General features: G+C 43.7%; 1 protein-coding gene and 1 pseudogene across 1 annotated transcript in view; one reads left to right on the top strand and one right to left on the bottom strand.

Moving 5' to 3' along the window:
• LOC148024960 (uncharacterized protein At4g14100-like) overlaps nt 1–25,426 on the top strand; it is a 40,108-nt gene that overhangs the window by 5,664 nt on the left and 9,018 nt on the right. The gene's annotated exons all lie outside the window — the stretch shown is intronic.
• On the bottom strand, nt 4,658–5,504 carry LOC148024961 (tubulin alpha chain pseudogene; annotated as a pseudogene).

Raw genomic sequence — 25,426 nt, 5'->3', positions numbered from 1 at the left:
CTACGGGCGGAACTTGGAGTAGCAATCCTGTAGATTGTTGGGATAGCCTTCGGGCATGATACTTGATGTATTCCGGGATACGGAAGGATTATTTCTGCGGAGGCAGAAAGGGACACTTAATTCTCATGTATGGGCAGGAGACAAACATTAATCTGAAGATAAGTTAAGGAAGTATTTGATTTTGTTATCTTGTCTTCGTGTCTGTGCCCTAAATTACGTAAAGGAACCTGTGATTAACGGGTTAATTAAGGAAGCTGCTTTCATGTGTCAAACATAATGTGGTAGGTAATTAGATAACTAAAACAACCCCCGAGGGAAGCGTGGTGGATGTGACCGTCGGGTCCATTCTACGGTAGGGTGGTCTCGGTTAGCCAAGAGCTTTCCTCAAAGGAAATGTTAACGAGAAATGTTAAGAAAGATCGGACGATGACCTTAGATAATGTTGGTTAGAATCCCGATTCATACCGTTTTAGGGGACCAGAATGGGACTATGCCCTACGGGTAGAGAGGTCGAGTGATGTATCCCTCTCGTTTCCCATTCTCTTTGAACCAAGTACGGTATGAGTCTGCTTTGGTCCAGTTGTATCCATGCAAAGTGGAGCGGCTGCCGACCGACGCTAGAAGGCTGTTAGGAGAACCCGACTGCCAGGAACTTGGTCTTTAGGTCGATCTTAGTGGGAACGGCTGGATAAGTTCCGTTGCGAGGCAGACTTGAGAGACCCTAGTTGGCAAACCCTGTGTCATTCCTTAGGAGTGCCAGGTGGCGTCTTCTAGATATATCTCTCGATGGACTGCTAAGACGTGTCCCGCGATTTGAGGAGCGGGCACGTTACAGATTGCAAGGATTTGGTTTGAGTTTTTATCCATCTATGCTTTTTCTAATTTAAAGTACTATTGGTGATGAGTAATGGACTTGATGCATTTGGATAGTGATGTTATTTGAAATGCTCATTTGTATAGTTTAGAATCATGAATAATCATCCATCAATGTTAGCTATGTCACATGAGTCATATTGTATGTGTATGAGTAGTTAGATAGTTATTTTTCATATCAAATGTGTTGGGTGTAAAGTCCCTTTAGGTGTAAAGCCCCTTAATCTGTGTATAAACTTATATGGGTGTGAGCATACCCTTATTTGTACCCTAACATATAAATACATTTTATTCTTTGTATACTGTGACTTTTGGGTACACTCATCTTGGGATTCACTCTCACTCTCAACACTGCTCGTATTTCATTTCCGTCTCGCATTGATTTCGCACTCACCTTAACAAACTGGTATCAGAGCTGCAGCAAAGGAGTGCACACTTCTCAAGGCAGGCAATAGGTCAGTTGTGACCAAGCGAGGTAGGCGATAAGGTTGTTTTTGACCAGGCTGACCAGTGGAGGCAGTCGATAGTTCATTTTTTGACCAGGCGGATTAGGCGTGAGCTGTGACAGGTCAAGCGTGAGTCAGACGTGTAAGCAGGCGACACTGATAGGTTAGGCATAAGTAGGTGATGGCTTGGTGTGGAGATCATGGGACAGCAAGCAAGCTGCAGAAGCGGCAGTGAATCGCAGATCACGTTTGTCGAGTTGACAAGCTCAACACGTGTGGACATTGATGATTGCTAATCCCAGTTCGAGACGGAAGAAAAAAGAAGTCAAGACTGCGGATGCAACGGAAGAAGCAAGAAGGGAAACTACCGAAAGTGCAAGGGCGGCCTAAAAAATCAAGCCAAAGGCAAAAGCGCATTTTTAAATGCAAGGCGCCCCTAAAACTATTACAAAACAGCGCCAGACCGCACGAAAGGGATTTAGGGTTATGTATAAAAACCAAAAAGTGAATAGAGAAGCTCATTCTTTGGTGTGTGGCAAAAGTGGACTCTTCTTCTCTTCTTCTCTTCTTCTCTTCTTTTTGCTTGCTTGTGTGTACTTGAGAGAGGGAGCGTGAGGGAGTGAGTGTGTGAGGGTGAGGGATCTTGGAGGTGAAGCTTTCCATCATCCTCTCTCTTCTTCTTTTCTTTTCTTCTCCTCTCGTCTTGCGCGCGGCTATGGAGGATGGAGCTTGGAGGTGGAGACTTGAGGATGCTTGAGCTTGCATCAGGAATCGTGGAGCTACTGGTGTGCTTGAGGGAGGAGGCAACTCATTTGGGCATCGAGGTAAGCTCACTACATCCCGGTAGGATTGAAGGCATGTCGGCTAGGTGAGAGATAGCCATAGGTGCTTGCTTTAAATGCTTGAACAATAAGCGGTTCGTGGGTCTTGGCGGTTGAGCGTGAGTACGCCTCTACATTTTGGTTTCGTTGCAGGGACAAACGGATTCAAGCTTGAGCACTTCCGCGCTTCAAATCGAGCGTCGAAGTAGGGTTCATCCCCGAATCGGTGCTCTTTGTAGGTAGGAGATTTGAGAGTTTAATCTTTGAAGCAAGTAAGTATTTTGTGCTTTTGATGATTAGGCAAGTAGGAGAAATCAATTCAGTACTTTGCTTTTGATTTTTGTTGCATTTAGAGTAGGTAGGATCGAGAAATCTAAGCGGAAAGCTTTGGGGTGGTTGTTGTAAAATAGGCCCAAACAGGGCACAAACCAAGGAAAAAAGGGAAAAAAAGAGTGCTTGAATGGATTTGTGTTGCTAAGAGAGTGATTGAAGAGGTCAAGCCTTAGCCGACGGGGAAGGGTTTATAACCCAAGAAGCCAAGGAAGAGCTCATTTGCAACTATAGCATGAGAGAGAGAGAGAGAGAGAGAGAGAGAGAGAGAGAGAGAGAGAGATTGCTCGCGTTGGATTGATCGCTTCACCCAGGTGTTTTTCGCGCATTGCAGGTACACACAACTCTTCTCCTCTATCTATAGCTTTGATCTAGATGTGCATGCTACGTCTAGTTATCGAAATCGTGCGATTGAATCGATTTGTCATTACATCTGTCAAAATTGTGCCGCGTTCGGCTCGTTCGAGTGACTGTGATTGTGGACCGAACCCCAGAATCGGCCCTCGGCCATTTGGCCCATTACCATTCGGACGTTCACCACTCGGCCAACCCCACTTGGTGGACAAGCTCACATTCGGCCCACTTGACTCGGCCGCCATTCGGCCCTCACACAACCATATACGGAAGGTTCGAATTTGACATTTGGACCGGTTGCATTTGGCCCTTTCTCATTCAGCCCTCAATCGTTCAGATGGGCCGAATCGGACATTCGGCCTCTGCAATTTGGAGCTGCTGGGCCGAATTTGGATTTTTTCAAAATTTTAACTTGAAGACCCTGACTGACCCAAACCATTGCCGTGCGAACCCCCGAAGGCCATACAGACGCTTAAAACACCTTTTTGGCGCGATGTCGCACGAGGTTCTTGTGGGGGTTTGTGGAAGTCGCTCGCCGTAGGGCGCTTAGCAAGATGGGAGCAAAAAGATTAAGAAGAGTACTTAAGTCAAGATAAATACATGGAGTGAAAGAATGGTTAGGATTCTCATTCGAACGATTTCATATGTCAGCATGATAAGGAGAAGTGGGAATACAAAGATTTCAATCTTCTCGATATGTTCTCATACATAGATTTCTTGATTGATACACACAAGGGATAGAATAGAAGAAGTTCAATGAATCAATTCACAAGAGATCTTCAAAATTTGATCACAAGAGAGCATAATTTGTTGTGAATGTGCATGAAAAGAGAAGTGAGTTGAAAGTGTTTTTGATAGTGTAGATAGGGCACTTCCAAGTAATAAGGTTCCATCACCCAAACCATTTAAAGGTTTGATTGTTGCAGCAGGTTTGTCTCCCCTTTCCCATACACCATGACTAGACAGAATGCTCGTCATCAATTGCACCTTCATGTCTCGTCGGATAGTTGCCATGTATGAGTTTCTGATGTTGCACAGGAATATGATTTTTTTGAGGAGTCTTGAGGATTTTGAGATAAACCAGCGAGCAAGGAAGAGAAAACGAGGACAAATTCCTGCATTAATCCTGCAAAAGCTAATCTTCTTTCTAGGTTCTTCCATAATCGTATACCTGCATGAGATGTCGATTACCTCCAAATCATCCACTTCAACATCAAATCCTTCCCGTAAGCACTTCGGTGCCTCTAGTTCTTCTCGGCAAGTCTGATTAGGCGCTTTGTGTCTGAGAAGTTGTCATCCTCCTTTGCCACCTTCTGCATCGTCTTTACCTCTTCAGAATTCTAGGCTGGCAGGTAAGTAGATAGGAAGATTACCCTTGTTGTCACTCCAGGCACTGTTGGAGAAGGTGATGCATCAATCAGTGAAACGTCCTCCAATACGAAGCAGCAGTTGTATTCCTGTTCTGCTGAGCTTGCCCATTCCTTTTCAGCAGCCTCATTGTTGCTTTTATAATCATCCGCCACCTCTTAAAGCTTTAGAAAAGCTTGAAAAAAAAAGCATCGTTTGTAACATCAATGATGACGTTGAAGGCGTTCATCAATAGTATCCTTCTCCACCTCTGTTTGAGGCGCCATCAGTAAAAAACGAAAAGCTTTATAAAAAGCATTCTATATTTCGTCTCTGATTGACATCAGAGATTATGTCGTCGTGCCGTCGTCGTCTTCAAACCACCATTATTGCTGCCCAGCTACGTCGTCATCCTGTGCCCGTGATCTACACCACAACTTCATGTTTCAAACACCAGCCGGCAGCCATCTTTCATCATCACACTGCCTAATCATCAATGAAAATTGTCAATTGGGCGGCCATATCACCTCTGTACGAGAGACAGCATGCCATGTATTTGCCATGGCGTGAGTCACACTTCTCCGTCATAGAGGATGGCTCAAAGGCACCGTTCGTGATCTCTGCAACAGATAGCTGCTCGTGGTATGCCTTCTCTGCTGATTTTACTGAGACACGAGCCTGTTGAGATTGGTGTAGGTAGGGCGATCAATGTCAAGAGAGCGTCGGCAAATATCATAAATCGCCTCATTGTCAAGCAGTACTGCAACATCTGTGTGCTCCAGTAGAGTAGACAGTACACTATTATAAGGCTCAACAACAGGGGTTGTGACTTGTGGAGACGGATACACAGTAAGCCAAGTCTAGACTTTTTCCCATAATCCACTGATAGACGCTCCAACAAAAGGGAGCCAAGGCCTGAGCCTGTCCCTCCAACAGCATTAAAGGCCAAGAAGCCTTGAAGACCAGTGCAATTGTCTGCCAGCTTGCGGATCCGACCAAGGCTGAGGTCCACAATCTCCTTGCCAATTGTGTAATGGCCACAGGCAAAGTTGTTGGCAGCATCTTCCTTGCCACTGATCAATTGCTTTGAATGGATCAGCTACCTGTAGGTGCCAATGCGATTTTCAACAATAACAGTGGGCTGCAGATCTACAAACACTGCTCCAGTCTCACTGAAGAAGGTATTAAATGCATCATCACCACCTCCAACTGTCTTGTTACTTGGCATTTGGCCATCAGGTTGGATGCTGTGCTCCAGACAATAGAGCTCCTAGCAGGCGTTTCCGACCTGGATGCTGGCCTAACCAATGTGGATGGAGATGCACTCTTTCATGGTGAGCTACAGAAGGAATAGGAAAAAGGCTTTGAGAAGGCGTGTGCAAAGATGCCTTCACGGAGCTCTCTAGAGACAACGGAGGAAGAGAAGAAGAAGATGATCTAAGGGAAGTATCCAATGAAGCAATTGCTCAGATAGGCTAGAACTCCTAGAGTGCAACCTTGTTAGATCATCCTGTCTTTCCCATTCGAATGCAACTCAGGCTCCCACGGCTGGTCAAACTGCAGCACTTCCAGAATAGCACCAGCTTTCAGATCACCTGCAACAGTCACTTGTAGTACAACCTTGTGCAGTGGCTGCACTGTATTCAGCCTTCTTCATCCTTCCTTGAGTAGCTTATTGCCTTAATTTGCAGCAGCATTCGCTTTTGCTTCATCTTTTGTTTCTGCATAAATTTTTGGACATGGTAATTTCTCTAGATTTTGTTCAAAATGCTCTTCACTGTGCTTTGCATCAGTCATTGCAGTGTTTTCTGTTGGGAATAAAGGGCCCTCGTGCAAATTGTTGATTTATAATCAATTACTATTCTAAATGACAATCCTTTGGAGACTATTGACCCAAATACTATATTTGGTACAATTAGCTCCACTATTAGATCAACCAGCAAATCTTATAAACATAATAAATAAGAAACCATTGATTTGACCTTGAAACAATAGAGGAACCCCTCTAAATCCTATCTAGCATTGTTTTCTTGACTTCAATCTCACATTCTGAAAACTTTTACATTACAAAATAGCCTAGAAACTTCACAGTTAAAGAGAAATCTATCTCTTCACCAATTGAAATGATGGGCATGAGGGAAAAGGATTTACAACCTTTTATTATTAAAAATAGCTGTGCTCGGGTGTGAACACACCTTTAGTACACTTGTACTTTCATATATATATCTATCTAAAAACCTAAAGAGGTACACTCATCATTGTACCCACAAATCGTGCTCACTCTCCTCTCTACTCTGCTCTCTCTCTCTCTCTCTCTCTCTCTCTCCGTCTCTCTACTGAGTGAAAGCATTGTGTCTCTCGATCCTCACGCCACCTTTGTGCTCAACAAATTGGTAGCAGAGCAGGTTACGGGCGTGAGGTGACTAGCGTCAGGTAGGCGTCAGTAGACGGTGGTCAGCTGGACGAAGGCTAGGTGGCGTGACCAGCATTTGACGGGCTGCAGATGATAGGTCAGTTGAGGGCAACAGGGTAAGTGTTGCAGGCGACCAGGTTGTGACGCGGATTGCTGGACAGCTGTCCAACGGGGTGGAGGCGACTGTTGCGTGACGGGACCAGAGGGCTTCAGCATGACGGGTGACTGGATGAGACGGCGTGCTGACGGTGGGACCAGCTAGCGACGACCAGCGGGGCAGTTGACGACGAACGCGGCAGCTAACTGGACCCGTGCGGCGCGAACGGGCGTTGTGAGTCTTGACAGGTCAACGGACTCATCATCCAATACATTATTTTCTTCAAATTTTTTTTTTTGAAACTCCTCCCTCTAACTGGGGTTCGTGTGCATAACACACAATGCTGATTTGTGCAATCTTGGCCCGGAATTTGGGGCTTTTGCTGTTTGGGAAAAATTTGTGTGCCATTTGGTCATGCAAATTGTTGTAGGTTCGGCCACGATGCTATGCATTGCAGACTGCCAAGGAGACTTCCGTATTCGCAACCTTACGATCAGCCTTACCTAGCGAATAGGCCGCCAAACTTCTTCGGAAGGGGAGCCCCATTGGGTCTCTCGGCACCCAACGACGCTAAACCAACCATTCCTAGGATGGAGATAAACCACCCCAGAGGAATACCCAGACCACCTGGACCCTACGTAACCCATCCACCAGGCGACGCTCTAGTCCACTATGTGGAGGAGCCGAATGATGAAAAACCTTACATGAATCCTTACGTCTCGTATGATGAAGAGGGTAATCCGATCCTTATGGATTACAGGCCAATATTAGTGATAGCATTAGGTAGAGGTAGAGGTAGAGGCGTAGGAGGGCAAACCCAAAAGCGGATCTCATGTTGGACTTGCAATCACCTAGGACATATCTCCTCGTGTTGCTCCGAGAGGGAGCAAGTCAACTGCGACAAGGCAGATCTTAGATGTGTGGAGTGTGGAATCACTTATCTCTTTGTTGATTGCCCTAAACGGAAATCATCCTCTAGTTGGGCAATCGTGCCATGAGTCCCATTGGGGTTATTTGATGTCGAGACACTCGACAGGGAGGCCACACCCATTTCGTTGCATGTCATGACCCGCGCGCAGACAAAGCAGGGCGGCATATCATTGCCAGGGCCTAGTAACTTAGACGCAACCTCAATTGGAAAAAAGAGTCGCAAGCGAAGGAAAAAGAAATCGGACGCAAAGGTTATGCTAAAATGGAGAGTGCCACAATGCTGCCTGTTGGAAAAAATGTGTCAGACGCAAAGGCAGAAACGTTAGCTTCTAAGATGGTTGAGAAGGTAAGTGCAAAGGTAGGGGAATACCCCAACCCAAAGTGCCAACTCGAAGCCATCGAGAAAGTGAAGGAGTGGGTGAAAGAGGCCCAAGAATACCTAAAAGACGCTGAGCCCATATTGGAAGATGAGATCGATGATCGCTCAAGCATAAGCACTCCAGTCTCACCACCATGACCAAAATCGAGAGATGCGACTGCACCATAAGCAGTGCCTTGCTTAGATAGAGCTTGAATGATACGGGCTAGCAAATCAGTCAAGCATAAGCACGCCAGTCTCACCACCACGACCAAATTTGAGAGACGCGACTGCACCACAAGCAGTGCCCTGCTTAGATAGAGCTTGAATGCTACGGGCAAGCGAATCAGTCAAGGCCATTGGCGTGGGAATGCAGGATTTGGAGAAAAGCAAGCAGCTAGCAATCTCCTCACCACACTCGTGATGACCTCTATGATGCTAAGCCTAGGAGACCTGCTTAGGTAGCATCCGACGTTGTGGCAAGAGCTGAAACAGTGGGTTGAAGGTTCGATGGAGCAAGCTGTCATTGACTTGCACGAACATGATGCAGAGACACAAATATCGAGTTTGATGCTGCACTCAATGCCTAAATCCTTGCACGTCAATGCTTTTTGGGAAGGCATAAAAATGCATGTTTTCTTGCCGGTCTTAGCTCTCAGAGATACCACAAGAATGGGAATTGTAGACACGGGGGTAGGAATTAGTTTGCTTAGCTATGCAATACTCCAGACTTGGAGTAACCCACCTGTTGAGAATGCTAAGTTTAATGTCACACTAGCTAACGGAATGAAGGTGAGGCCATTGGGAGTACTAAAGAACTGGCCCTTGAAGATCGCAGGAGTCCAATTCTTTGTTGCCTTTATAGTCATGAAGGGAGTGGACTATGACATCCTGTTAGGCTTGCCCTAGATGCGCAATGCACGGGTCATAGAGGACTGGGGTAATGGTCTAATCTTCTTAGGTAATAGAAGAGAAGTAGTGAGGGTAGAGATGGACACTTGGAAGACAACACCAGTCGACCTATATGCCATCTTAGCCATGCTGAAAGGTGACGCCTAGATTAGAAAATCTTACAGGTCTTTGACTAAGCATATCCCTTGTCCAGAAGATGAGCGAGATTGGATGCACGTGCTAGCCACTATCAATCTGCCATTCTCAGATGGTGAGGAGTACAAGCAAGCTGCTAGGGCAGTCGGTAAGCCCAGAGGCGAACCTTTGGTGCCAGTCTGTATGTTGGCTAAGAGCTCAAATGAATGGCCAAACCCTGTCAAATTTCATATCCCTAGCAACAAGCGAGAACTCCTTGAGATCCTAGAGCATTTGACAAACAAGCTAGCAGGCAACTCGACCGCCAACCTTAAATCTCTCCAAGATCTCTTGGATAAATCTAAGTGGCGATGGACCAAAGTGTACGATTTAAACTTGATGAACAATTGGGTCCTAGTCACTGATGAAAAGAAGGAGCCATATTAAGATTTGGGAGATGACGAGTAGTCAAATGAAGATAGCTCTAGTGACTCACAACATACTCATGACACCCAATGTAACGCCGGTCAAACAACGACCATATCCAATGAATCTCAAACACGCTCATGCAGTGAAAGAAGAGATTGATAAGCTGTTGAGAGTAGGATTCATTTACGAGATTGAGCACACGGACTGGGTCTCACCCATAGTGATTGTGCTGAAGAACGAAAAGGTCAGAGTGTGGGTCAACTACAAGAAAGTAAATGCTGCTACGAAGAGAGAGAATTATCCATTGCCATACACTGAGCATATACCCGAGAGAAGGTTGGTAAAGAAGCCTACAATTTCATGGACGGCTTCTCGGGATACAATCAGGTGCAAGTGCATCTTGACAATAGGCATAAGACCACATTCGCCACTGAGTGGGGTGTCTTTGCCTACATAGTCATGCCCTTTGGGTCGACCAATGCACCAGCTATCTTCCAGAGGCTTATGTGTGTCATCTTCAAAGACATGCTTAGAAAGGAGATAAAGGGTTTTCGTAGATGATTTGTGTGTTCACTCTACATGGAAGGAACACTTCGATAAGCTCTGAGCGGTCTTGGAACGATGTCGGTTATATCATCTCTTGTTGAACCCCTTGAAGTGCCAGTTCCGAGTAAAGCACGGATGCATTCTAGGGCACGTGGTGTCAAAGAACGGCATTGCCATGGACTTCTTGAAAGTCAGGGTTATTATCGATCTTCCACTACCATCCGATTACAAGGGAGTTCAATGCTTCCTAGGCCACACGGGATACTATCGGCGATTTGTGTTGAACTATGCATTGATTATTAGACCTCTATACAAGTTTTTGATTATATTCGAGTGGATTGAGGAATGCCAATGTGCATATGAGGAATTGAAAAAGGCTCTAACCACTGCACCAATTCTAAGAGCCCCAGACTAGACAATCACCTTCCACGTCCACATCGACGCTTCGAAATTCACTGTGGGAGCTGTGTTGTGCCAACCTGGTGAACATAACCTAGACTATCCAGCGAGCTTTGCTAGCAGATAACTCATGGATACAGAAATGAATTACACAACGGAAAGAGAGGGCTTAGCCATGGTATTTGTTGTAAAGAAAATTCGGCATTATCTTTTGGCCACGCCTTTTATCTTCTTTGTTGACCATCAGGCATTGCTTTATCTTGTTAATAAACCTTGCGCTATGGGACGCATTGCTCGATGGTTACTTTTGCTTTTAGAATTCGACTTCTCTATGGTAGTACGCAAGGGGAAGCAGCACTACATGGTTGACTATATATCTTGCATACCCATAGGAGAAACTGCTGGACAGGGCATCCCGGACGAATTGCAGATGCGCATCTGTTCCACTTGTCTAGCGCATGAGATTTATTTAGGGCTGATTTGATGCCATATTGGGTAGATGACATAGTCCGAGTGCTTGAGCACGGACTCCTTGATTGACCCATTGAGAAGGCTCGGCTTAGGCGACTCATCCTTAAAATCCAACCCTATCAGTTGATAGCAGGCCAACTTTATAGATTGGGGCAAGATGGATTGCTACGTAGATGTGTGTGCGAGCATGAAATGCATGACATACTGGCAGAGGCACACAACGAGATTGCAGGAGGATGCTTCAACGGAGACACAACAGGTCGCAAGTTGTTGCAGTCTCAACTATGGTGGCTTACTCTCTTTTGAGATGCAGCACGATTCGTAAAACACTGCGACAAGTACCAATGGACCAAAGTCCCGATTCGCAAGGATCAAATGGAGCTAACCCTTATCATTGCAAGGCAACCCTTCGAAAAATGGGGAATTGGCTTCATTGGGCCGATTAGTCTTGCGGCTCAGTATTCACAAGGCAAATACATCATCATTGCCATGGATTATCTCATGAAGTGAGCTGAAGCACAAGCAACTCGAAAGAACGACGCTAGGACCACTACCAAGTTTTTATGGGAGCATGTGATCTCATGATTCGGTTGTCTCATTGAATTGGTTAGTGACATAGGTACGCACTTCATTAATGAAGTGATCGCTCACCTATTGTCTACCTATCTAATCATCCATCGAAAGTCTTCACCTTACTATCCCTAAGCGAATGGCCAATGTGAGTCTACTAATAAAATCTTAGTGAATGTCTTGACCAAAGTAGACTCGGCTTTGTGTAGCGACTCGGATAACAAATTGATGGCAGCTTTATGGGTCTACCGCACAGCCTATAAAACAGCTGTAGGACAGACTAAAACAGCTGTAGGACAGACTCCCTTTAAGTTGACCTATGGGACTGAAGCAATTTTACCTGTAGAGTTTTTTGTTCCTAGCATGAGAATTGCTCTTCAAGAGAGATGGGATGGAAATGAGGCATGGACAAAGCGCCTATTAGAAACTCAACTCCTAGCCACCCATGCATTGATATGTGAGAAGGCAAGATGCAAAAGCTGGTTTGATAAGTATGTCAAGCGGCGAGATTTCAAACGGGGAGACTTAGTACTCTTGTACTTAGACAAGGGTCATAAATAAAAGATGAAGTTTAGAGGGCTAGGGTCTTTCAGAGTTTGCGCCATTAGTAGAATCGGTAATGTGGAACTCAAAACCCTAGAGGGAGAGGGCATAGGCTTCTTCAATGGCAGTTGCATAAAGAAGTTACCCTCCCATGCACCCATTACATAAACCTCCAATGCTAGAGTCCCCTGCCAACATACGAGTGGCCACAATTACTGAGATTGAAGATGAGGATGAGGAAATAGTAGAACCAACTTACCTAAGCATAACGGTTTTACTGCTAAGCACACGACCACCCTCAATGCATTGATCGATGAGGGAGCTGACTTTAATGTTCTAACTCACAAGCATTGGACCCAAATTGACAAACTGCAGTTATAGTCCACTAATGCCAAACTTAGCCCATTTGGGGAACTGATCATATGCACTCTTGGAAAAGTGCAAAGTAGCAATCTTTATCGAGTCTGGGAGTATATTGATGATCTTTTATGTGTTGCCAAACACCAAAGATGCATGTACGGAATCGCTGTTAGGATGCACGTTTAAAAAGCAAGCTCATTGTAATGTTGACTATGAGTCCCAGTGCATTCACCTTGCCATAGGCAATGTGCGTATAGTCACCGCTTTCAGCAAGGGCTGTGCGACTCCTTCAAAGTCTCCAAAGCTACACTATGGGCGTAAAGGGCATAAAAAGCCCGATTGTCGCCTGCCATGTCCGAATCACAAAATCCGTGCAACTCTAGTGTATCCTTTCCATAGCATATACACTTTTCTTGTGTACCTTTCAAGTATCTGAAGATGCATTTCACTGCTTCCCAATGTGGCTTGCTAGGGTTAGACATGAATCTACTAACAACTCCCACTGCATGAGCAATGTCAGGGCGAGTTGCAACCATGGCATACATCAAAGATCCACAAGTGGATGCATAGTATACCCTTCATGGCACTAGCAGCTGCATCATCCTTAGGGCAATTAGCTTTGCTAAGCTTTGTATGTGGCGGTAAAGGCACACCAAGAGGCTTAGCATCAGCCATATTAAACCTGTCAAGTACTTTGCTGATGTACTTGTCCTGTGAGAGAAACCACAAACGCTGCCCTCTGTCTCTTTTAATGCGCATGCCCAAAATGTGTTCAGCTGCCCCTAAATCTTTCATAGAGAAGGCTGAGCTCAGCTGCCTTTTAAGAGCATTCAAAGTTATGCTGTCCTGCAATCAACATGTCATTGACATATAAAATCAGCACAATAAGGCTTCTATCATTAGCCTTTTTAGTGTATAAGCAGTGATCTGCATGATTGCGTTTAAATCCATGGTTGAGCGAAAAGGTATCAAATTTTTTGTACCATTGTCTAGGGGCTTGTTTCAGCCCATATAAGCTGCGTTTCAGCTTACAAACCAAATGCTCTTTTCTTGGAATAGCAAATCCTTGTGGCTGCTTCATGTATAGCTCTTCATCCAAGTCACCATGAAGAAAAGCAGTCTTCACATCCATCTAATCCAACTCTAAATCCAAGGATGCAGTGAGAGCAAACAAAACACGGAGCGTAGTCATCTTCACGACTGGTGAAAAGACCTCCTGGTATTCTATGCCTTCCTTCTGTATATAGCCCTTAGTAACCAGCCCTGCCTTGTACTTGGCCTTCCCATAAATACATTTCACTTTGTAAACCCATTTATTAGGAATTTCTTTTTCTATCAGCAGCCATTAGCTGAAAGTTCTATCCCTTTTGATGCTGAAAATGAGCAGCAACCTATTGTGCTACAGCCAAAAGATCATGGACAGCACGTAGATACACAGGATGAAATAGGACAGCAAGAAGAATATGCTGAAAACAGATTACAGCAGCAAGAAAATGCTGAAAATCAGCCACCTGGTGATGGTGTGCACATTCCTCAGGATGTAGGCCCACTGCCTGATAATATAGATCATTGGGTAAGAAGGTCTACACGTGTCAAAAGGCAGCCACAGAGGTTTCAGCCATCTTTGGATTGCATGCAGGAAGAGATGAAGTCTCTATATGTAAATAACACATGGGAACTTGTACCTTTGCCCAAGGATAGATTCAGCTGGCTGTTCATGCTGAAATTTGACCTTCCTTTTGTCAAGATCACCATGTGTAGCATTTTTCAGCAACTTTGCCTCATTAAATACTACGTCTCGGTTGCGTACTATCTTCCTGCCCTGAGGAAGCCAAACTCTATAACCCATCTCTCCCTCATCTCCATATCCCATGAAGATGCCCTTGATGGATTTCATGTCTAGTTTGGTCCTCTGTTCTATAGGTATATGCACAAAGGCATCACAGCCGAAGACACACAAACGGTCATATGAAGCAGGTTTGCCAGACCAAACCTCTTCAAGAATGCCATTTTTCAATGCACGATTGGGAGAGCAATTGTATACATGAATTGCAGTTTTCCAATGCACGATTGGGAGAGCGATTGTATACATTAACTGTTGTAGGAGATTAGTTGTGGACAACATGCATCTGACTCTCTCACAAAGTGTGCGATTAAATCTTTCAGCCACGCCATTTGATGCAGGATTATAAGGGGTTGTCAACTCCCTCTTAATGGCATGCATCTCACAAAACTTGTCGAATTCATTTGAGGCATACTCACCTCCATTATTTGTTCTTATGGCTTTCAACTTAAGTTCTTTCTGTGTAGTAACAAAAGCATGAAACTTTTTTAAAGCATCCAACACTTCCTTTTTGCTCTTAAGTACATACACCCATGATTTTCTACTGAAATCATCAATGAAAATAACAAAGTACCGTGCACCCCCATACAAATTAACAGGCATAGTGCACACATCTGTGTACTAAGTGAAGAGCATTAGACTTCTTAACGACACCAGAGTAATAAGGAGACTTCACTTGTTTTCCATATAAGCAATCATTACAAAATTCAAGACCAGAGCCTTTTACATCAAATCTCCCTGAAGAGGAGAGAACCTGAAGGCCTTTTTGGCTCATATGACCAAGTATTTTGTGCCAAAGCTCCATTTGTGAATGTACTTCAGCCACAGCCAAGAACTTGCCAGGTAATGCTTTACAATGTAAGTAATATAAAGTCCCCTTTTTGTTGCCTTTAACAATCAGCATAGAGCCCTTATGGACCTTCCAAGATCCACCACCAAAAGTAGTAAAATACCCTTTAGCATCAAGCTACCCAACTGATAGTAGACTTTTCTTTATGCCAGGTACAAATTTGACATCCTTCAAAATCAGCTCTTGGCTATTTTCAAGGGCCAAATGAATGATGGCAACACCCTCTATCTCACATGCATAGTTATTACCCAAGTAAACCTTGCTTAGGCAACTTGCAGTGTATGTTTAGAAAATGACTCCAAAGAGAGGGTAACATGAAAAGAGGCACCGCTGTTCACTATCCATGATTATGACAGCCCATCATGAGCTGAAAGTAAGGCATCAATTACCTCCTTTTTGGTGATGTGCATATCACCTGTTGCTGCCATAATATGTGCATCATTACATGAGGCCATGACAAGTATCTCTTCAGTGTCAGGAAGCTCTTCAATGACCGCACGAGATGCAACATTTGCCTTTGCAACTTCTTTTGAGGAAGAGTTGTCATCATCTTTCTTATCATCCTTATTTTTCTTCCCTTGCTGTTTCTTTCTTTCTTGCTCTTTCTTGAAGTATCGACAATCGGGCTTTTTATGCCCTTTACGCCCACATTGATAGCATGTGACATCCTGTTGTTTACCCTTGCTTTTGCTTTTCCCTTTATTGGCTACATTATCCCTCTTTTCAGACCTGCCTCTCACATGGTAAGCTGAGCCACTGCTTTCACCACTAGACTTTCTTCTGATTTCTTCATTAAGGATTGAACCTCTAACACCATCAAAAGTCAAAGCGGGGTTGTTGCTAAGTGACACAACCAAAGATTCCTAGCTGTCAGGCAAAGTCATTAATAAGAAAATAGCTTTCAATTTATCATTGAAAGCCGCCAAAGCAAAGTCCTGCAACTGACTCGAAACCGTGAAAGCACTCAAATGCTCAGATGCTGGCTTAGACTCATCCAACCCCATGTTTACAAGTTTACGTATAAGATGCACTTGATTCATGGGAGTTGTATTTTCATAAGTGTCCTTAAGCTTTTTCCATATAGCATAACCTGTATCAAGACGCTTGATGTCTGTTAAGTACATTACCAGACACTGCCATCTTAATGTATGCACTGGCTTCCTTGTTAAGTCTAGCCCAATCCACATCTATCATAGCTGCAGGCTTAATCTCCAAGAGAGCATCTTCACAGTCCTTGAGAAACAAAATGCCTTGCATCCTATCCTTCTGCAAGTCAAAGCCAGTACCATCAAACCTCTTGATTTCAAAGAGGGATTTAGTGTCACTGCTGCTAGAAGCATTTGCAGCCATTTTTCAGCAATACACCAGAAATTCAATGCTGCAATTTATGATAGAAAAAATGAGCTGAATATTCAGCCGATTTCGGCCCAAATTTTCAGCAAATAATAGCAAGATTCAGTCCAAGTACATGTACAACAGTAGAACGGATTGACTTTCAGCAGTATGACTGCAATTTCAGCATACATTAAATGCATACATCACTGCCAGGTAACTCCCACTTAAGCAATATCACCAAAAATACATCTGCAACAATCCTAGATCTGCAAATGATCACTAAGATTGTTGCAACATGAATAATCAGCAATACATCAACTCAATGGGAGCTGTTCAACATGTGTACTGTATACATATGTGCTCATATCAACTTTTGATACACAAAACACCAAGAAATCTCTGCAATTTCTCCAAAATTGCACAAGCGGGAGATAAAAAAATGCTAAAATCACTTTGCTTATGGCAATGAGATTGCTTCAACAATATTCCCAAAATGCATGTCGTACATCAACTTTGCCAAAATCCACAGATTTCAGTAAAAGCCCCAAAATTTCACTGACTGATCTGCCCCGATTGCATTAATACATGTTCTCGAAAGCATAAAATAGGCGAAATTAGCAAAATTTCACAAAATTTTGCAAAAGCCCCAAATTTCTCAAGTCCAAATGTGCACCAATGTCAGCCAATTTAACTCAGTTGAACATAATTTCACCAATACAGCAAAAGCCCCAAATTTTATGGGTCCAATGTTGAGAAATTTCATTAAAATGAGCAAAAATTCAGTGAATTTTGCGAAATCCCCAATTCAAACGTGCACAATGTCTACAATTTCTGGACATGGATGCCTCAATTATGTATGAACAGCACTCAATGTGAAAAGCCCCAATTTTTTGGGCCTAAATCTGCACAAATTTGCGCACTGTGCTTGCGTGTGCAAACACCCAGAAGAGTGGAAATAAAATAACCCAAAATTTCTGTTTTTTGTTTTAAATGGGGGGGGGGGGTGATTGACCCACTGTCACGACTTGTTGCCGTCCGTCGGCCCGTCATGCAGGTTATGCCCGTCCGGCGGCCCGTCACGACTCCCTGCAGCTGTCGCTTGCTGCTGGTCATCGCCCGTAGCTGGTTGTTGGCAGCTGCCCGTCGTTGGCAGTCGACTTGTCGTTAGTCAGTCGATTGCCTACGTCTCCCATTTGACGCCTTATTGTGAAGTAGTTGTCTGTCACCTGCGATTGCTTTCCCTCACCTACAACTGCTTCCTCTCTCCTGTAGCTGCAGCTATCGCATACACCTATTGGCTGTGAGTACTGGCTATTGCCTGCACTTGTTGATTGTTGAGTGCTGGCTGTGCCTATCAACTACAAGTGTTGCTTGTCACGTCTGCCAAGTTGGACTGCCGCGCTCTGATACTAGTTTGAAGGGAAGAGAGTGTGCAATGGAGTCCAAGGGCAAGATGCGAGCTGTAGAGCTAAGAGTTAGAGAGAGTAAACGCAGAGATAGGTGTACCAGATCGTAATTGTACACAAAGAATAAAAGAATGTATTTATATGTTAGGGTACAATAAGGGTGTGTTCACACTCGTAAGACTATTTACACGGAGATATAGGGACTTTATACCCAACATATAGCTCTCCCTCAAAAGAAGTTGCAAAGGAAAATGTTGCATCTAGTGTGGTCATTGAAGATGTAATAATTCCGATTCCTAAAACCGCATTCTTCATACGAATCTCCCCTTAGGAGGCCAAAAGGATAATTTAGGGGGGATAATGGCAAAATTTTTTAAATTATCCCTCTCTCCCCCAGCCGACTGTCATGCTGGAGGAGAGGGGAATAGCAAGGGTGATTAAGCTCCTTGCTGGAGCTTGCAGAAGGGCTATAGCCATGCGTATGGCTGCGTGGAGGGAGGGAGGTACCTCTCCCTCTGGCTATAAAAGCCAGGGCTATGAGAAGGGAGGAAGGGAGCTGAGCGTAACGCTGCCCAGGCTAAGGAAGGAAGGGATTGAGAGGGATCACACAATAGTTGAGGGCTGTGAGGGAGGGCGTAAGGCTGGCCGTGTGGGAGAAGGAAGAGCTTCTGCTTCAGCCGGTCGCTGCCGTGGAGGAGAGGAGCTCGCGAAGCTGCCGTAGGACGCCACCAACTCGCCACCAGTAGGAACCCGCCAATACGTCGCCATCTGGCTGCCAACACGCCGTCCTCGTCCTCCATGTGGGTGTACCATGTACCTTCCAGAAGCTTCAAGAAGCTTCTTGAAGCTTCTAAGGGGGGGTCCTTTAAGCCCCCTTTCATATTGCAAGCCCACAAAACTTTCTTGTGGGCTTCCTCATAACCCATTTTCATGTGGGTTTAATAACCCCACCCCCTGGAATCCAAAAACCCCCTTTCCTGTGGATCCCATCCAAGTTTTTAAAAAGCCCATTAAGCCTTTTTTTCCCCCCCTTGCGTTCTTACTCAAAGGTTCATTTTAACCTCGGGGTACCTTAGAACCCCCTTTCTATTGGCCTTCACAAGACACCCTTTTCCCCCCTTTTCCATTTCATCCAAGGCCCTTTAAAAGCTCATTTAACCCGGGAGTTAAGGTCTTTTTTCCCCCTTTGGGTTCCCCACAAGTTTCCACTAGCCCAAGTTCTAAAACCCTTCCCGTGGGCCTTTGTTATTACCCTCTCTAGTGGGTTTAAAAGCCCATTTACTCCAAGAAATAACCCTTTTTCCCTTTGGGTTCCCCACAAGTTTCCACTAGCCCAAGTTCTAAAACCCTTCCCGTGGGCCTTTGTTATTACCCTCTCTAGTGGGTTTAAAAGCCCATTTACTCCAAGAAATAACCCCTTTTCCCCTTTGGGTTCCCCACAAGTTCCCATTAGCTGAGTTTAAGGAGGAAACCTATAAAGCCTTCTAAAGCTGGTTCCAAAAAGACGGAGAAATTAATCAAGGAGGCCGAATCACAAAGGGAGTTTCGCGTTCGAAGAAGATCGGCCAAGATCATAAATTTGCATCCAAGACGAAAAGGCCGCATTCGCGATAGCTCCTAAGAAAGCACAAGGCGCAACCACAAGAGGATCGTCTCCTAACATCCATGTGGACATTTCACCACAAGTCCAGGTTCTTCTTCCTAAATTTGATTAACGTCGTAATATTTCAATTATCCATGGATCATTTGAGGAATGAGGATGCGTGTTTTTTCGATTGAAAATACTTTGGCTAATAGCTCACAATTGAGGGATTCGGTCATTAGTATTTTTCAATAAAACGAACAAAATAAAGTGAGCATAAGTTTTCTATTCATTTCTAGCAAGTGGTTTTTATGCATTGCAAAGTAATGAAATTAGATTAATTAATGCCCATCTTTACAAAACGGAATTATGATAGTACACTTCGATTAAGCATGGAAGGAATAAACCGCATATCGCATTATTGAACATATTTTCTTCGAAATGATTCTTAAAGAAATTTGCTAGCAACCGTAGGAAATTGCTAGGGCTACATGAAGAAGATTTAACTCTAGGCAAGTGACCTAAAAACTTAAATTAACGAAAGGTTGTGTAAGTTCAGCATACGACTAATTCATTCGGAAATGAAAGTAGAAAAAGGCTGCATGTTTAAACAAAAAATCATAAAACTTAGTAGCATGAATCTTGTTTGCATGTTATAGGATGATCAATTGAAATTATGCTATAACTTAACCTATACTTTGATCTTAACCCGAAAAGTTAGGGCTTGTAAATCAACTTATACATAGGCAATGAATCATGTGGTTACGGAAATGGTAGCGTAATTATCTTCAAGAATAGACAAGTTAAATTGGTTTAAACCTAAACACCTAAAAACCGCGAGGGATTCGTTTAGGAAGGGTTAATTCAATGCAACAGCCAGAGGGGGCTCTGGCCGTAAATCCCTCGCCTTCCGGGCCTTGCATAAGAGGCCAACGTGATACGGGATTGGATCTCGAGACTCGCATACTAGTCTATGGGCGGAATCTTGGATTAGCAATCCCTGTGGATTGCTGGATAGCCTTTGAGCGGATTATGGATAAGTCTACGGGCTGAACTTTATGTATTTCAAAGATAAATATGATAACCTGTTGAAAAGAAACTTGTTTGACATTACTTTTCTATGTCAAGTGCTATGATTACGTGAAGGAACCAGTACCTAATGGGCTAATTAAGGAAGCTGATTGATACATATCAAACTAAATGTGTTAGGTAATTAAATAACTAAAACAACCCGAGGAAAGTGCGGAGGATGTGGCCATAGGTCCGTCCTACGGATGGGTGGTCCCGGTTGGCCGGGAACTTTTCTCAATCATGATGGACAGCAAGAAGATCGTTCAAAGGACACGAACAGCAAGGGCGCTGACCTAGAATCTAAGTTATAATAATCCCGATTTACGCTGTTTTAGGGGAACGGAATGGGACTATGCCTTATGGTAGAGAGGTCGAGCCTTGCATCCCTCTCGTTTCCCATTCTCCTTGAACCAAGTGCAGCGTGAATCCGCTTCGGACATGGCGGTTTTACGTAAAGTAGTTCGCTCGGGTTCGACGCTAGTTGCTGTTTAGGAAATGACCAATAGGGAAAACCCTGATTCAGGTCGGTCCTAAGTGGGAGCAGCCAGAATACTTCCGCTACGTGGCAGACGCGGAAAGTTCTAGATCTCAAACTCCGTAACATTCCATGGGAGTGCCGGGCGGAGCTTTCTAGACATCCTTTCCGATGGACTGCTAAGACGTGTCCTGAAGACAACAGGTGGATACTTTACAAAAGAGCTCTCTGACATTGGAGAGATACTTGTTGCAGCCTCATGCAATGATGTAGATGTTATGGCAGTAGTAGGTGATATACACATCACCAAAAAGCAGGTAATCGATGCTTTACTTTTAGCTCATGATGGGTTGTCCCAATCATGGATAGTGAATAGCGGTGCCTCTTTTCATATTACTCTCTCTTTGGAGTCATTTTTAGAATACACTGCATGTTGCCTAGGCAAGGTTTACTTGGGCAACACCTATGTATGTGAGATAGAGGGTGTAGGTATCATTCACTTGGCCGTTGAAAACGGCCAAGAGCTGATTTTATAAGATGTCAGATATGTACCTAGCATAAAGAAAAGTCTATTGTGAGTTGGGCAGTGCTGCAAGAGGATATTTTACTACCTGTGGTGGTGGATCTTGGAAGGTCCACAAGGGCTCTATGCTGATTGTTAAGGGTAGCAAAAAGGAGACTTTGTACTATTTGCATTGTAAAGCATTACCTTGCGAGTTCTTGACTGTGGCTGAAGTTCATTCACAGATGGAACTTTGGCATAAAAGACTTGGCCATATGAGCCAGAAAGGCCTTCGGGTTCTCTCCTGTTTAGGGAGATTTGATGCAAAAGGCTTTGGTCTCAACTTTTGTAATGATTGCATATATGAAAAACACGTGAAGTTTCCTTATTACTTTGGTGTCGTTAAGAAGTTCAATGCTCTTGATTTAGTACACTATGATGTGTGCACTATGCTTGTTAATTCACAAGGGGATGTACGGTACTTTGCCACTTTTATTGATGATTTCAGTAGAAAGTCATGGGTGTATGTGTTAAATAGTAAAAAGGAAGTGTTGGATGGTTTTAAAAGGTTTCATGCTTTTGTTACCACACAGAAAGGGCTAAGTTAAAAGCTATAAGAATGGATAATGGGGGCGAGTATGTCTCTAATGAGTTCAAAAAGTTTTGTGAGATGCATGGCATTAAGAGGGAGTTGATAGCCCCTTACAATCTTGCATCAAATGACGTGGTTGAAAGGTATAATCGCACACTTTGTGAGAGAGTCAGATGCATGCTGTCCATAACTAATCTCCTGTAATAGTTCTGGAGAGAGACTCTTAAAACTGCAGTTCATGTATGCAATCGCTCTCCCAATCATGTATCGGAAAATGGCATTCCTAAAGAGGTTTGGTCTAGCAAACCTGCTTCATATGACCATTTGTGTGTATTTGGTTGTGATGCCTTTGTGCATGTTCCTGTAGATCAGAGGACTAAACTAGACATGAAATCCATCAAGGGCATCTTCATGGGATATGGAGATGAGGGAGAGATGGGTTATAGAGTTTGGCTTCCTTAGGGTGTAGGAAGATAGTACGCAACTGGGATGTCGTATGTAATGAGGCAAAGTTACTGAAAAATGCTGCATAGGGTGACCTTGACACAAAGGTCAAATTTCAGCATGAACAGCCAGCCATTCAGTAGCCATTAGCTGAAAATTCTGTTCCTTTTGATGCTAAAAATGAGTAGCAAGCTATTGTGCTACAGCTAGAAGATAATGGACAACAAATAGATGCATAGGACGGAATAGGACAGCTAGAAGAACACGCTGAAAACAGGTTGGAGCAGCAAGGAAATGCTGAAAATTAGCCACCTGATGATGGTGTGCACATACCTAAAGATGTAGGCCCATTGCTTGACAATACAGATCATTGGGTAAGAAGGTTTACACATGTCAGAAGGTAGCCACAGAGGTTTCAGCCATCTTTGGATTGCATTTTGTCGGCTGATGAGGGTGAGCCTCTGACATTTAAAGAGCCACAGTCATGTGAAAACAAGAGAAAGTAGGGGACTTGCTATGCAGGAAGAGATGAAGTCTCTATATGCAAATAACACATGGGAGCTTGTATCTTTGCCCAAGGATAGGAAAGCTATCCCTAATAAATGGGTTTACAAAGTGAAATATATTGATGGGAAGTGCTAGTACAAGGCACGGTTGGTTGCTAAGGGCTATACACGGAAGGAAGGCATAGACTTCCAGGAGGTCTTCTCACTAGTGGTGAAGATGACTACGCTCTGAGTTTTGTTTGCTCTCACTGCATCCTTGGATTTAGAGTTGGATGGATGCGAAGATTTCTTTTTTTCATGGTGACCTGGATAGAGTTGTACATGAAACAACCATAAGGCATTGCTATTCCAGGGAAAGAAAATTTGGTTTGTAAGCTGAAATGTAGCTTATATGGGCTGAAACAAGGCCCTTGACAGTTGTACAAAAAGTTTGATACCTTCATACTCAACCATGGATTTGAACGCAGTCATGCAAATCATTGCTTATACACTAAAAAGGCTAATGATGGAAGCCTTATTGTGTTGGTCTTACATGTGGATGACATGCTGATTGCAGGACTTGATAGTGACATTTGTGTCAGAAATTGCAGACATTGTGCATGTTGACCTTAGTTAAGTTGGGGATTTTGCCTAGTTTGTTGGAATTTTGCTTATCTGAGTAAAACTTCTTGACATTGAACCTGGAAAAATTGGGGCTTTTCATGTATTGATGAGATTTTGCTTAGCTTGGTTAGATTGGCTGACATTTACGCACTGTTGGACTTGGAAATTTGGGATTTTGTGCAGATTTTGGTAAATTTCTGCAGTATTTGCCCGTGTGGTGGCTGGTTTATGTGAAAACAGCAGAGGTTTATTGCTGGTTGGGCAAGAACAACAGTGTATTTGTTGGTTCAGCTTATGCTCTTGCAGTTCAGTGCATTTACTCGTGTTTGTGATAAAAATGGCTGCAACTTCTTCTAGTTTTGACATTAAGAGTTTGATGGAAATCAAATGGTTTGATGGTTAGGGCTTTGACCTTTGGAAAGACCGTATGTAGGGCATATTGTTCTTAAAGGATTGTGAGGATGCTTTGCAAGAAGATAAACCTGCACAAATGTCTGATGCAGATTGGGCCAGAGTCAACAAAAAGGCTGTGGCTTATATAAAGATGGGTGTCACTCATGACATTTTGATAGACATTAAGGGCTTAGATACTGGTCATGCAATATGGGAGAAATTGAAAACTACCTATGAGATCACCACACTTGTTAATCAGGTGCATTTAATGCGCAAGTTGGTGAATATGCGGCTGGATGAGTCCAAGCTTGCAGTTGAGCACTTGAGTGCATTTACTGGTATTTTAAATCAGCTCAAGAATGCTAATTTGGATTTTGATGATAAGTTGAGGGCAATCTTTCTGATCATGACATTGCCCGATTCCTGGGAGACCTTGGTAGTTTCCCTTAGTAATAACCCCAATCTCTCATATGATGGTGTGAAGGGTTCAATCCTGAATGAAGAAATTAGATATAAGTCTAGTGGAGAAGGCAGCAACTCAGCTTACAATGTTAGAGACAGGGCTGAAAAGAAAAATGCAAATGCTGGAGAGAGAAGCAGAAGCAAGAGCAAAGGAAAGGAAAAGAGTGATATCTTGCTATCAGTGTGATTGAAAGGGCCACAAGAAGCCTGATTGCAGGTACTACAAGAAGGAACAAGAGAGAAAGAAGAATGCAAGAGACAAAAAGAAGAAAGAGGATAAGGCAGATGTATCTAAGGCAGCCAAAGGCAAGGAAAATGCCAATGTGGCCTCTAGTGTAGTTATAGAGTAGCTCTCGGATGCAGAGGTTGATGTACTATGTGCAGTAGATTATGATGCCCTTGTATGTCACATGTAAGATATGCAGATTACCAAGGTTGATATGATTGATGCACTTCTGTCAATTGATGATGGTGTCACTCAAACTTGGATTGTAGACTCTGGTGCCTCTTTCCATGTAACTCTTTGCTTGGAGTGTTTTGCTATGTTCAATGCAGGCAGTTATGGAAAAGTATACCTTGGAAATAACCATGCTTGCAACATTCATGGTAAAACCAGCCTTCCTTCTTGGTTCGGGTGGTGATAACCTGATTTAAGAGTTAATTACAGCAATAAATAAATGCACATAAAATGAAATACACACTTTACCATAATATTCTTGGATAGTAGACACCCTGTTGGCCCCAAAATTGGCGCCCCTTGCGGTATTTCTTTAGCTTTCATTCAATTGGAAGGAGTACAACTTGAGATTCTTCAATCTCCTCCTGCTAACCAATTGCTCTTGCTGTCATAAATGTCTAGCAAGCCTTTTGGGTAATTTGCCCCTTGTTTCCCCCAGGACTTCTTCTCCAATTTGACCCTTGGCTGGCCAAATGCTGCCCCAAATCAATTCGGGATGGGCTGGCTCCTGAAATCCCTTGATAATCTTCAATTATCAGCTGCTGATTTCAGTCCCTTGAGCTTTCAATCTCTGGCACGGATCCCAAGGTGG

Source organism: Lygodium microphyllum, chromosome 15 (genome assembly GCF_053477565.2).
Source record: "Lygodium microphyllum isolate KBCC chromosome 15, Lygodium_microphyllum_v1.1.10, whole genome shotgun sequence".
Taxonomy (NCBI): Eukaryota; Viridiplantae; Streptophyta; class Polypodiopsida; order Schizaeales; family Lygodiaceae; genus Lygodium; species Lygodium microphyllum.
Note: the sequence above shows the minus strand (reverse complement) of the source record. Positions and strands in the feature narration are given on the sequence as shown.